The 13,281-nt window shown below is 42.5% G+C and overlaps 1 long non-coding RNA gene across 1 annotated transcript in view; it reads left to right on the top strand.

Moving 5' to 3' along the window:
- Nucleotides 1-13,281, top strand: part of LOC310754188 — a 258,587-nt gene that overhangs the window by 47,521 nt on the left and 197,785 nt on the right. The gene's annotated exons all lie outside the window — the stretch shown is intronic.

Here is a 13,281-nt window from a genome sequence, read left to right as displayed (position 1 = left end):
GGGCTTTATTATTCAGTGCAAACACTTATCTTCTATTGGTCTTCTAAAGTTATTTCCCTGGATCGGAATTCTGTAACCATTTATATCTGGGGCTCTCAAATTAACAACTGATTTTAAGAAGGGGAGAAGAGGATACAGCTCTATGCCCACACTCAGCAAACACAGGAAGTATGCAGTGCCCAATTGGTGGGTGGTAAAAGTATGGTGAACTCATTCTCCAAGTGCTGGCCCTTTTGTAGAGAAGATGACAGCATCCCCACCATCCCCAGAACAGGGGTGGTGAATTTCAGGCCTGGGGGGGGGTCAAATCTGTGGGATGTTAGCATCCCAAATGCATATGTAAAGTGTTTATTGCAAGAGTTGTAGAACTCTGTGATGCCATACGGCTAAGACAGTTATTTTCAGTTGGTACAGTTATGGCAATTAGTGAACAGTCTCAATGGTTAGAGCAGCAAGCATGTTAAGTTGTGCTGCTGTCTGCCTTGGAGTATCAGTCAGCCTGTAAATGTTAGTCATATATGTTAGGGTTGCCATATTTTGAAGAGCAAAAGAGAGGGGACGTTATGGCGGCCATTCAAAGCAAATAAATGCAATTTGTCTCAAATTTTACCCTGAAAAAGAGGATGTGTCCTGAAAAAACAGCACACGTGGCCACGCAAATTAGCAATTTAAGAAACATCCACCTGCATTGTATATTTAATCTGCAACTGCAAGCACAGTAAGTAAAAGTTATTTGTTTGTTTGTTTAAAAAAACTTTAAAAGAAGTGTTTCGCACAGTTTTTATAGGATGGGGAAAGAGAACTAATTAAAGGGTCAAATGAGTGAGGGCTGACTTCTGCATACTCTGCAGATGGGAACTAGGATTTAATTCCTACAAAATCTGGAATTCCCCACATCAGTGGTGTAGCATTCTAAAAATCTCTAAAGCAGTATACAATATAAAAACAAACAATATCATTAAAATCAATACAACAGCAACTTAAGAGCACATGAAAACAAAACAGAATTTCAGGAGATTCAAACACATAAAATGGGGGACAAAAGTTATGGGTCGGGGAACATCTGGGCAAAAAGATAAAGCTTTACAAGGCTCAGCAAAAATAGAAGTCTTAAACACTTGGGGCAGAGACTGTTCCCAGGCCGTAATGGAATGTCTCTTTTCCAGTTGTAGACTAAGACTGGATGTCCTAGACCAGTAGCACTCCATCTACTGCTGTCCCATCAGTGCGAGCAAATATGGCCAATAGTCAGAGATGATGGGAATTGTAGCCCAAGCACATATCAAGGGCCACAGGTTAACTATTCTTGAGCTTCTCAGCGGAAAATGACTATGCATTTTTATTTTTGCTGAGGAGACACACATTCATGCAACTTGCATCCACTTTGTGGATCCAAGGCCAACCCATCTCCCGACCCCTCTCTGAATTCTCATCATCATCATCATCACTTTTAATTTGTATACCGCCTTTCTATCTTACAATACTCAAGGCACTTTACAAGCTGAAGAAACAAAGAATGCACACCTTATAACAATCTAATGCAATACAAAAATGTGATAATAAAACAGCTTTAAAATAAGCAACCTACATCAAATAATGTAACATTCAACAATCATTAGAATAGTATAGAATAATAATATCAGCATATAAAAATTAAACGGAAACCCACTCTTAACAATTACAATAAATAATTTTGAAAACTACAATCAATAAAACAACGACAAGCCACAGTGCATAAAATAATACAATACAAACTGAGAAGCAGTGACTTGAGAGTGGGGCAAGGCAGGTGGAAGAAGGCCTTGCCTGATGGAGTCTCTCCATTCTAAAATGGAATTACTGTGATCTGAAGTTCTTGGTCCCCTTTGCACATATGGAACTCTTACCAGGCTTGTGGTGTATGTGTGTAGGGGATGCTCTACCTAAGTGCAATTCTATACATGGACCAGTCCCCAACACTGAAGATAAAAAAGCAACCTCTATTCACTTAGAGATCCAAATGCACATTCAGGTTGCTGCATAGACACTGGAGTCATCAGACCTTGCTATATATTACAGTGCAGCCTGTCCCAAGGCGTACCCCCTTGGTACATCTGGGAGATATGCAAGACTTCTAATCTTTTTTTGTTTTTTGTTTTTCAGGGCAGGGACATTTCCTTGCCTTAGGACACAAACAACTTTTAAACACTAAACAAATTAAATCTGCTGAGGGAATTTAAATAATTCATGGGATGGCAGGGGACAGCATCAAAGAAAGGGAACATCTTCAGGAGAGAGAAAGAGGATCTTCGTTTAAAAACCCATTATGAGAGTAGAAAAGGGTGCTTTTGCTGAGGTCTACAATTTAGAAGAAACACTTTGCTACCTGATGGTACCAGAAATAAAAGTGCAGTGGGGCGGAGGCAGAGCAAAGCAGAAAGCTTTTCAAGAGTTTCTGGAAGTTTGTCACTGCCTAGAGCAGGGGTGAGAAATGTTTAGCTCATTGGTCATTGTAGCAGTCAACCTCCTGTCAGCTCCAGCTAGCATGGGCAGTTGCAAAGGATAATGGAAACTAGAGCAACAAACAGTTGGAGGGTCCCACTCCTGGCCTAGCCTTTAGATGACAGAATTTTGCAGGAGAAAACCAAGGTTGCAAGGAATTCTGTTACTGATGGTGTGTTGATCATCATAGAATTGTAGGATTTTAAGGCACCATAATGGCCATCTGGTCCAACCCTCTGCAATGCAGGATTTATTTTTTTTGCCCAGTGTGGGTTGAAACCCATGAGATAAAGAGTCTCAAGTTCTACGCACTGAGCCATGATATCAGTGCTATCAGAGGCGGATTTAGGGCAGCGTGACCTGTTTGGTTGCACCATACCTTGGGGGGGGGGTGCCACAACTATGATTTAGAGTGGAGCATAAGCAGCAGGAAAGGGGGAGGACACCAAATTTTGGCATCACACAGGATGCCGCTGAAATTTGAGGCACCAACGTTTATCACCACACATTCTCTCTTCATGTTCACTTGACAATCTTAAGACTGGCTTATAAACAATTTTCACCAGCAGCACCAACACTGCCTCTCAAATCTTTCACCAGAAGATGCAAGGAGCAGCAGCAGGCCTTGTCCAATAATTCCCTTCTTGTAACATTTCCAACATCTGGTTGTTTTCAAATACCCTGGTATTTTTTCCTGTTATCTGGTTAAATTGGACGTTTTAATTATCATTCTTACTGCTGCCTAGTTCTGTTTGTGTTTATGATTGAATTGTTAACTTCTTTATATTATTCATTGCACTTCTTTTGTGTATTCTGTACCTTTTGTGAACAGTGTACCGCTGTCTTCTTTTTCTTCTTCTGTATATTTCTTGCTGTTTTATTTCTTTCAGCCTCATTCTGAGGTTGTGCCAAGAGCAGAGCTGGGTGAGAAATTCAACTCGGTTCACATTTAAAGGCAAACGCATCTACTTCACACTTTCCAACACAATACATGAGGGTACAGTGTGCATGTAAATGTATATATCAGAGAAAATAACATATATAAATGCATTACATCAAGGGAAATTGCTTTTCAAAAATGTACATATTAAAAGAAAAGTATGTGTATATTGGGATAAACTTGCATCTAAATGCTGGTGAATTTTCATGGGTACTTTTTTGAAAAATAAATAAATTGCAATCTGACAAGGAAATGTGGAGAACTAAATTCAAGACTGGGGAAAAAAACAAATATGAGAAACTGAGACAAACTGAAATGAATAGATTCTGCCAACCCTAGCCAGAAGCCAAAGAGTTTGGGGCTTGTTGCCAATGCTGCAGCATAATGAGCCTGACCAATTGTCAATATAGTCAGGCCAGAAGTGATGCAGGGCAGGAGACAGAGCTGTGTAATTGGGAATATGATAGAAATGTGCAAAATGATGCATTGCGTGGAGAAAGTGGATAGAGAGTTGTTGTTTTTTTCTTCCTCTCACATAAGTCTAGAACCTAGGGCCATCCATTGATGTTGAACAGCGGAAAACTCAAGAGAAGAGGCAGAAGAGAATGCTTCATCATACCATGCATAGTCAAATGAAGCTACTACAAGATATAGTAGTGACCAGCAACAACTTGGATAGCTTTAGAAATGGTATAGACAACTTCATGAAGGCTGTCAGAGGCCACGGTAGCTGTGCATTACCTTCAGCTTTTGTGCCTCAGTCTTTATGATTTGCAATAGCTTGAATAGTTCAGGATGTTGTTTTAGGCTGCAGTGGCAGGACAAGCAGGGGGAAAGGAGAGACAGAGCAGGGAGGAGAGATGATGATGATGATGATGATAATAATAATAATGATGATGATGATGATGATGATGTTATTTATGTACATGGACCTTTAATATATGGAATTCCTTCATCAGGAAGCTTATAATCCAATACAGACACAGAGCAAGTGGGGAAATAAGAGGCATGAGTAGGCAGGGAAAGGGGAAGTGATTGTTTTGCTTTGGGTTAGTTACACTAACAGCACAGTCCACACACAAGATATGAGAAGGATGAGAGAGTTTGGCTTACATGGATCTAAAGCCCTTTACCTCAGCTGAGCTGGAGATGCACCAGGCTAAGTCACCCTGGCTCAGTCATGTAACTTATGCTAGTGTGAGTCCAAAAAGGGGCATTCCAGGGGTGTAGTGAGGATATGGCAGAGGTGGGACAGGGCAATGAGAGACATATACCTATTCCAGGCCAATTTCACCTGGTAGTGGTTTTGAAAGTCAAATGAATTGTGTATTCCCATTTGCTAAGTGTGAAAATTGCATTTGAACACAGTTGTAGTAATGAAAGAAAAGGAAGAAAGAGAATCTGGATTCCTTGTTCCCATGTCCAGTGCAGCAGGAAATATTAACTTCAGATAAACTGGGCAAATCAGAGCCCTTCCCCCAATGTTGAATTTATTCCTGGGAAATTAAGGCTGCTTCTGTTGTTTAAGCTTCAGGAAGAAAGGAGTAGGGACCCCTCTAACTATTACCCTTTGATGCTGGTTGCATCAGGCCACCTATGTATAGCACAGACCACAGTACAAAAGCATGAAGGTCACTGGCTGTGTGAGCGAATTGGATTTGACAGAAGCTCTGTGTCTGCCTCGGGGCACCAATAACTAGAGCAGCTCAACATTAAACTGACATCAGCAATATCATTCATAATGGACTTTTCGCTGATCATTTACACGACTTGTTCATTTGCCTTATACTTTGTAATTTCTTTGGTTTCTCGTTTTGGGTCCTCATCTGAGATCACACAAAAATCAGAACCACTCAAAATGACAAGTGTCTTACCAAAATGCATAGCAATATTCCTTTAAGGAAGAAAGGCAAGAGGAGGAATTTTAAGGCAAACATTTGAAACCAAATTGTGTTCTAACCATCTTGAATCTCTCATTAAGCAGTTAATAATTACATTTGCAGATATGCAAATGTGTCCTTTGAATATTCAAATATATGATGCTTTGGGAATGCAATAAAGCCTTTTGTTGATTTTCTTTTTTTCCTGGGTGCATTTGTTTCACATGAGAACACAGGAAGCTGCCTTATTCCAGGTCAAACCATCTATTTAGTGCAGATTATCTACACCAGTAGTATCCAGCCTTTCCTGACCCGGGACTCACCCTTAACTCAAACATATATTTGGGAACCCATATCTCTTTCCACCCCACCCCCCATGGACTTATATGTGGCTGGTGCTGTTTTTCAACCCACCTGGTACTGGGTCCCAACCAGGCTGGTCTACCCATGAGGCAAGGAATACATTACTCACTGCTGCTGCCACAGTGGCAGCAATGGCTGTGGCACATTCCTTGGAGGCCAGATCTTCTCCCCTTTGATACCACTTCTACAGTGGCCTCTTAACAAATAGGAGGTGTTGCTGGTCTACTCTCAACCTTGTTCCTGATGGAGTAGGGACACCTTATTTTCCCAGGAGCCAAAATGTATTGGTCCAGCCCTGGTTTCAACCTTCCAGATGAAAACCAATTATCTTCTACATTGACTGGTAGTGACTCTCCAGCAGAAAGGTCTTCCATATCACCATATCAAGAAACCATATCATTTGGTTTCTTTTTTCTTTCATTTTTAGCTAGAGATGGCAGAGATTGAACCTGTGACCTTCTGCATGTCAAACAGCTGCTTTATTAAAGAGTTATAGATCCTTCTTGTGGAGGAATCCTCAAGTTTGCACGCTCTCCTTCTCTACTTATGGGTGTATGTGAACCAAGATTTAACAAATAGTTCACACTCATGCCCACTGCAAAATGTCATGAAAGGACAGTGCATGTTGGGCCTACTTGCATACAAATGTAAGTGTCAAGACTTAAAATTTAATGCATGCTAAATGTCCTATATTTGGCAGAGGGTGTGCGAAGTTGGATCTGTATGGCTTCATTTGGCATTCTATAGTTATGATTCTGAGGATTGAGATTTATACTTGGGGTGCAAGTGGGACTGGATGTGCGAGGAGTTCCTAACACAGCAGCAAATTTGATGGGATATATTCACATGGGAGGAATAATTTATGAAATATATTTGTGAATCTGCCCTACTGGATCTGAACAATGACTTATACAGCAACATTCTAGCTAATGGGATGCTGTGCATTCCATTTTTAATGCAACTGTTCTCATGCTTTATTCTTTTCACTAAAAGTCTACTGGATTCATCACTAATATATACGTTCTCAACCAGCTGTGGCACCGCAAAGCCTAGTTAAGGCATGTAAAGTCCTGTACCCCATATGGCAATTGGATCTTTCATTTGTGAAGGTCAATGCACCAGCTATTATAAAACATGGAATAGCCATGTTTGTTTCCAACTCTGGCCAGGATCTGAAAAACTCCTTGCAGCCATTTAGGAACTTCTCTACTTGCACAGAAGGATTGCTGATTCCTTCATCCATCTGTAGCCCCTAGTGTCCCATCATATTCCGCTCTGGAGGGCGTCAGACCTTCAGAAGAAAAGTGCTGTAGCTCAGCTGAACAGCACATACTTGGCATGCAAAAGGGGCTAGACCCTCCTTCCCTGGCATCTCCAGTTTAAAATGCCAGGTAGGATGTGTTGTGAATGAACTCTGCCTGAAACCTTTGTGAGCCACTGCTAGTCAGAGTAGACAGTCCTGAATCAGGTGGACAAATAATCCAATGTGTCATAAAGCAGGTACTTCTGTTCCTAAGAGGGACCTTGCCTAAGTACACATTTGAAGGGGTCACAGTTGTGCTGTAGAATATATGTGCTGCATGTAGAAACTTCCATACTTACTCTCCAGATAGGGCTGTCAGTCAGTGTAGACATTACTGAATTAGATAGACCAGTGGTCTGATTCAGTATATGGCAGCTTCCTATGTTCATAGGAGAGGTTTACAGAAGAGTACAAGAGGTTATATATTTAGAGGGAAGGAGCAGCTGAATAGCATTATGCAAATATAGAACACTGTTGTGAAACCTATTATAAAGTCCCGAAAGCAATGCGTTCAGAACATTGGTTTCTGCACTTTATTTATAACAGGTTGTATCTAACCTACGTTTTAGTCAAGAGTAGACCCACTGAAATTAATAAACCTAACTTAATCATTTCTATCAATTTCAGTGGGTTTGTACTGCAAAGGACTAACACGGGGAATCAACCAAATCTCTCTCATGTTGAACAAACTGGGGCTTCAAACAAGCTCCATGTACATATTATCTCTATAATATGATTAATTTGCTTAAAAAGAAGCAGCACGATGGGCTCTGATTAACAGAATAGCCCCTCTTGCACAAACTGGAACACCTGCCAAAAGGACGCTTGTCTCATAGTCTTACAATATCGGTACTGAGCATCCCGAGAAACAAATGTATTCCACACGGAAGACAAAGAGATAGCATTTCCCCTACTTCAAGATAATGGCAGTCGAAATCTGAAGAGGAGAGATAGAATCGTGTCAGGGAACTGTTTTCATAAATGTGACTGTTTATACCTGCAGGGCCTACAATTTCTCCTTGTATTCAGCATCCACATTATCTCTCTTTCTCTCAAAGTTTGCAGAGTGTGTCTTTTGGACTCATCATTAGCACACGGGGAAGGCCCATCCTGTTTTACCACCTCAGGTGAAAGAGGGAGGTTTCCCCAGTCCCTTGCTAAAACCTCACTTAGTGCGAGGCAGCAGCTCCATGAGATCTCGTGAGATTTTGCCGGAAGCAGCCATCACTTTTCACTTCCCCGGCAGCAGCAGCGCCTGGCATGGCACAAATGGGGGTGTTGCATGTTCAGACCCAGAGATCTCCCGCCTAAATAAAGACACATTTGACTCAAATTTTAGTTTTGCTTTTTTGGCAGAATTTAGGCCACAACTTTATTGATTACAGAAAGTGAGTGGTTGCATAGGCTCTGGTTTGACTAGCTCCCTGCCTTGCAGGTAGTGCTGACCCAGGGCACCAGCATAGGTCAGCCAAGGGTGAACACTTGGGTAGGCAAAAAGCCAGGAACAAACTATGTTCACCACCCAGATGCCCCCCTGGACTCAGGCACGGGCACAACCCCCTCTCGGGGGTTGACCAAACCAGTTGAGTCCCTGGATTCCTTTAACGGAATACCCTTCACATAGGGATGGCGAGAGCGTTCTCCCATCCCTATCACCTGAACCAGTGCCTATCTACAACCTTACAAGTTGTGACAATTTACTACGTGGCAGGCGAAACCCAAATGGCAACAGCCAATCAGCCAAGTGGGGGAAATTCCTGTCATGCCGCTGTCCAACGACAGACAACACATGATGGCATAGCAAGGTCAATCGCAAAAAATGCCCTAAAAGTAGGGAGAGGTTGGCGGGTGTTCCGAAAGCACGAGCCGAAAGAGGAAGCTCTGGGTCACATGCATGGGTATCTATAGGTCCCTCAATCCGTTTGGACTGCACCCCATTGGCCAGATTAAACCCAACATCGAAGGACCTACCAGTTGGGTGTTGTGGCTGTCCAATTTCACCCACCCACAACACAGGAGGTCGGTCTCCAGGTCTCACCGCAACATGTGCCCTCTTTTAGGGAGAACACAATCTGCCACTGTGTCTTCAATTCTCCAAAGGAGTACAGACCCTGGTTGAGAGTCATGCCCCCTAGATTATAATGAATGGCTTGGCAGGGATTGGGTTGGCCAATAACAATACACAGAATCATAGAATCATAGAAATGTAGAGTTGGAAGGGACTACGGAGATCATCTAATGCAAATTAATTATTTTAATTAATGGAATTTCTGCAATGTATTAATTATAATTGCTAATTTTTTATCTGTAATATCTTATTTCATTTGCATTTTGGTTTTACAGTAATACCTGTGAACGGTTAAGAGAATTTTCTTTTTAACATATAAAAACATAGAACATTTTAGTATATAAAGTATCTTTTAAAAAAAAGCCAGTAAGTAAAATACTTGAATATGGTGAGATACCTGAAGGAGTGCTTTTCACGCTATTGTAAGTGTGGACAACCTGGACCTCTGATGTTGCAGAACTCTGACTCCCATCACCTTGACCAGTGGCCAGAAATGATGGGAGCTGTAATTCAGATCAAGGAACAGAGTTTGTGACAATAGCCAGGCCAGTAGGACAGGGTGGCCCCTGCAACACAATTCTTCCATCAGCCCCTGACTTGATGGCAGCTAGAATCCGCAATAAAGTTTAGATGTCTTTTTAAAAACACATCTGTGCTCCCAGGCCTCTGCTTGATACATCATAGTTCTAACTCTGCCCAATTTCTTCAGTTGCATCATCTTCCTGTTAATGTTTTAATATGCAATTGCTATACACTGCTCTGAGACTTGATGTGAGAGGCAGTATAGAAATGTTTAAAACAAAATTGTAATAATATACTCTAGCATACAAGATTAGTGTAGATTTGCCATGCACAGTTTGCTAACATTTCTTTAAAAGCTACTAGAGGCTACAGGGCATCTTCCCACAGAAGCTGTTTATGTGTATTAGCCTCTGTAAATAAACATCCCAGTGAATGGCAGTAGTTGTTTAAATGTTCTCAAAGTGTACAGAAAGTTCAAGAGCATCCCCCCCCCTCCACACACAATATTATCTTAGGCAGCTGTTTTCCAACATTATAATCACCCTAAAATGAACAAAGAAGAGAGGGTAGATAAATTAAAGTCCCTGAATACACATGCAGACAGGAGACACAATCCAAATTGTTATGATTTTCCATTGCAAGTCATTCACATTAGAGCGGAGTACATGGAATGCAGTGTCTCAGCAATGCAGACATTGTCAAGATGTAGAGAGGCACCCATTGTATGGCGTCTCCTGGTGATGCTAGATTGTGCCAAAAAATGTCTTGGCCTCAAATGGAGCTAATGTTGGTGCATTTGGTTGCCTCTGAGTCATCTTGTCAGCAAAACACAGAAACATGTGCCTTGTGTGGTAAAGTGTTTTGTGAGGTGTTCCACTTGGTTGGGCTGTGGAAAGACTGCTAGTTGGACTGCTAGCCTGGCCATAGCAGGCCAAGTATCTAAGGTTTCATTTTGAACTCCCCAAGTCACTCTTGGATGCACATTGCAGCTGATTCCTAACGTTTTCTGTCCTGACTGGCTTTAAACATTACTAATGAGCCGAAATGAATCTACGGTACTTCCCACAAATAAGTTTGAAATGTAGGTGAACCTGCACTCCTGCCTTTACTCTGAGATGCCTTGATATTTACAAAGCTGCCTTTCATCCTTTAGGTGCCATCTATTTCACCTGTTTCATAGTCCTCATGGCAGCACCAATGATCAGATTTCTAAGAGTCCATACTTACAGCTGCAATCTTTTTTTCCTTTTTCTTTTCAACACCCAAGGCTAGTTGACTTGATATTACCAAAGCATGTTGCAATAATCAAGCTGAATTGCCTCTCAAACATAGCTGTCAACTTACAGATTTGAAAATAAGGGACCAGCAGCCAAAATAAGGGACCTGCAGCCTCACCTGTTCCAGGCACTCCAGTCTTCCTGTCCTCCTGCAGTCTGGTCAAACTCATGCTGGTAGCTTCGCGAACACTGTCCAACCAACTTTGTAACCAGAGGTTCAACTGAATAGAATCTGAATCACATGCACCACAAGGCCTATGCAGCCTCAACTTAAGATGGCTCCCTGGCCTGGCTTTGCACTGCAAAGTTTGCAGCAGCACGTGCAACAAAATGGCGTCCAGCATTCAAAACCCCCCTCAGCTTGCATTAACTAGCCACACACACACAGCCTCCCCCCTCCCACGAGATCTCCTTTCCTTTTCCCCCACCATGTGTCCCCACTCCAGACAGACCTTTTCGCCGGCAAGGGTGAGTGGGCTGTTGATGACGTATCCATCCGATTCTGATCCGAGCACTCAGCACAGGTATGTTCAACTTCTGAGCCCCTCTGAGCCAAAGGCAGAAAGCCCAGCCAGCAGCCAAACGAAGCCTCAAGGAAAACCACCGTCACCTCTCCGCTGGGAAGCGCTGAGCAAAGGCGAGTCCCCAGGGAATGCAGCCGATTTGATCAGCACAAGGCATGCAAGCTCCACCCCCCAGTCGTTCTTAGACTTCTCATTGAGGGAGCAACACCACGCCAAGCAACACAGTTGGAGCCTCCCTCCTCCCTGGCTGGCAGGGAGGGAGGGAGAGGAGCGCTTCCCTTGAAATTTAAGGGACATCATTTAAGGGACATCCATCAATAAGGGACAGCAGTGGGACATGGTGCTGGAATAAGGGATTGTCCCTTCAAATAAGGGACACTTGACAACTATGCTCTCAAGATATCATCACCAAGATAGGAGTGAGGGCCTACCTTGACATCTGTGTGCCAAGTGCCATTTTGAATCAAAACATGCCTTTAGCATAAGTTTGCCCATTTTTGGCATGGGTTCAGGTGTTTCTCATAATATCACTGCCAAACTCAGCATGGCGGGTCCTTAGGTAGAGGCAACAGTCTCTATTTATATTTGAGGCCTGGGCAACATTTTATTTTAAGTCGGCAGACCAAGATGATTTTCACATGGCTTCACCTGCTTTTGGGAATAGGTTCTGCTGACTCTTGAGATATTGTCGCCAAACTTGGCACGGACATTCCTAAGGTGGGGGCGGCACTCTTTATTAGTGTTTAGTGCCTGCTGTCATTTTGAATCAAGATGGTGGACCCAAACATGACTTTGGATTGATTTATCCAATTCAGGACGCTGACAGATCCAAACTCACAAATTGCACTATCCATTTTAAAATCACATCAAAAATAAAATAAAACACCCAGGCAGTGCTGAGCACTCCCAGCTGGTACTTTTAGTAAATAACTGCTGTGTCTGTGGCTTCAATGCAACAATTCTTTGAGCATCTCCTCCTGGTGGGGGAAAAATGAGCAGTAACCAGGAAAGGAACAGATCCCATGTATTTTGAAATATTGGGAAATTGTTTACTCATAGCAAAACAAGCCCTTGTGCATTGCCACCCTTTCAAAGTGACAATATACAAAGATTTTCCTGCACAGCAATGCACTCCACATAGCGAAAGCATCGTTGATCATTGCTGTTCGAGGAACGTTTCCTGTGTATGCCCAAATAAGAAACAAAAAAGCAGGCAAACAGTCAAGGCACATGCTGTCATCACTAGAATCATGCCTAACAAGAGAAGCTGTAATAGAGGGGTGACCTTGCTGTGTCGCTTGAACATGAAGAGTGTACTGGAAGCAGATGAGGTAGCCTCCGGCTCCTGATGCAGAGATTACTTCTTCAGATGATGAGTTCCCTTCGAGAAAAAAAATTAATTATCTTTTCAGTGACATATAAAATTACCTTTTATTGCCCAACCTAATCTTGAGAGCCAACTGTTCGGTCTGCCACATGTAACAAGTTATTGTCACACACGGCACAGTCAGGTTTGAAAATAACATGTGGTATCTCATTGCAACACGCAAGAGGGGACTTACTAGGCTGCGGCACTGAAAAGGAGCAAACGGTTCATCTTAGTGGGCCAAGAAGTAAAAATTCTTTGCTCTGAGCCAACTGCATTTTATGGAATATAGCATGTTAGATAAATGGAGATGAACAAAACGTGCTGCCAAGCCTGGCAAGCTCCTCTGGATGCAAAGCAAGCACTGACCAAGCAACTGGCATTGACAACACAGACAAAAAAGGACAAGAGCAGCTCAGTCTTTACTAAGGCACTGAATTGCTCAGGCAATGAATGGCTCATAAAGTTTGAGGCTTTGTAGGACGAGGGAATGGTCCCTTTTTGTCCCCTGACAACTCAGTCGAGAGCTGCAGCTCTACATTCTGGCAACAGGTGGC

This window comes from Podarcis filfolensis (genome assembly GCF_964270895.1).
Source record: "Podarcis filfolensis genome assembly, chromosome: Z".
In the NCBI taxonomy this organism is placed as follows: Eukaryota; Metazoa; Chordata; class Lepidosauria; order Squamata; family Lacertidae; genus Podarcis; species Podarcis filfolensis.
This window is presented reverse-complemented; position numbering and strand designations above follow the sequence as displayed.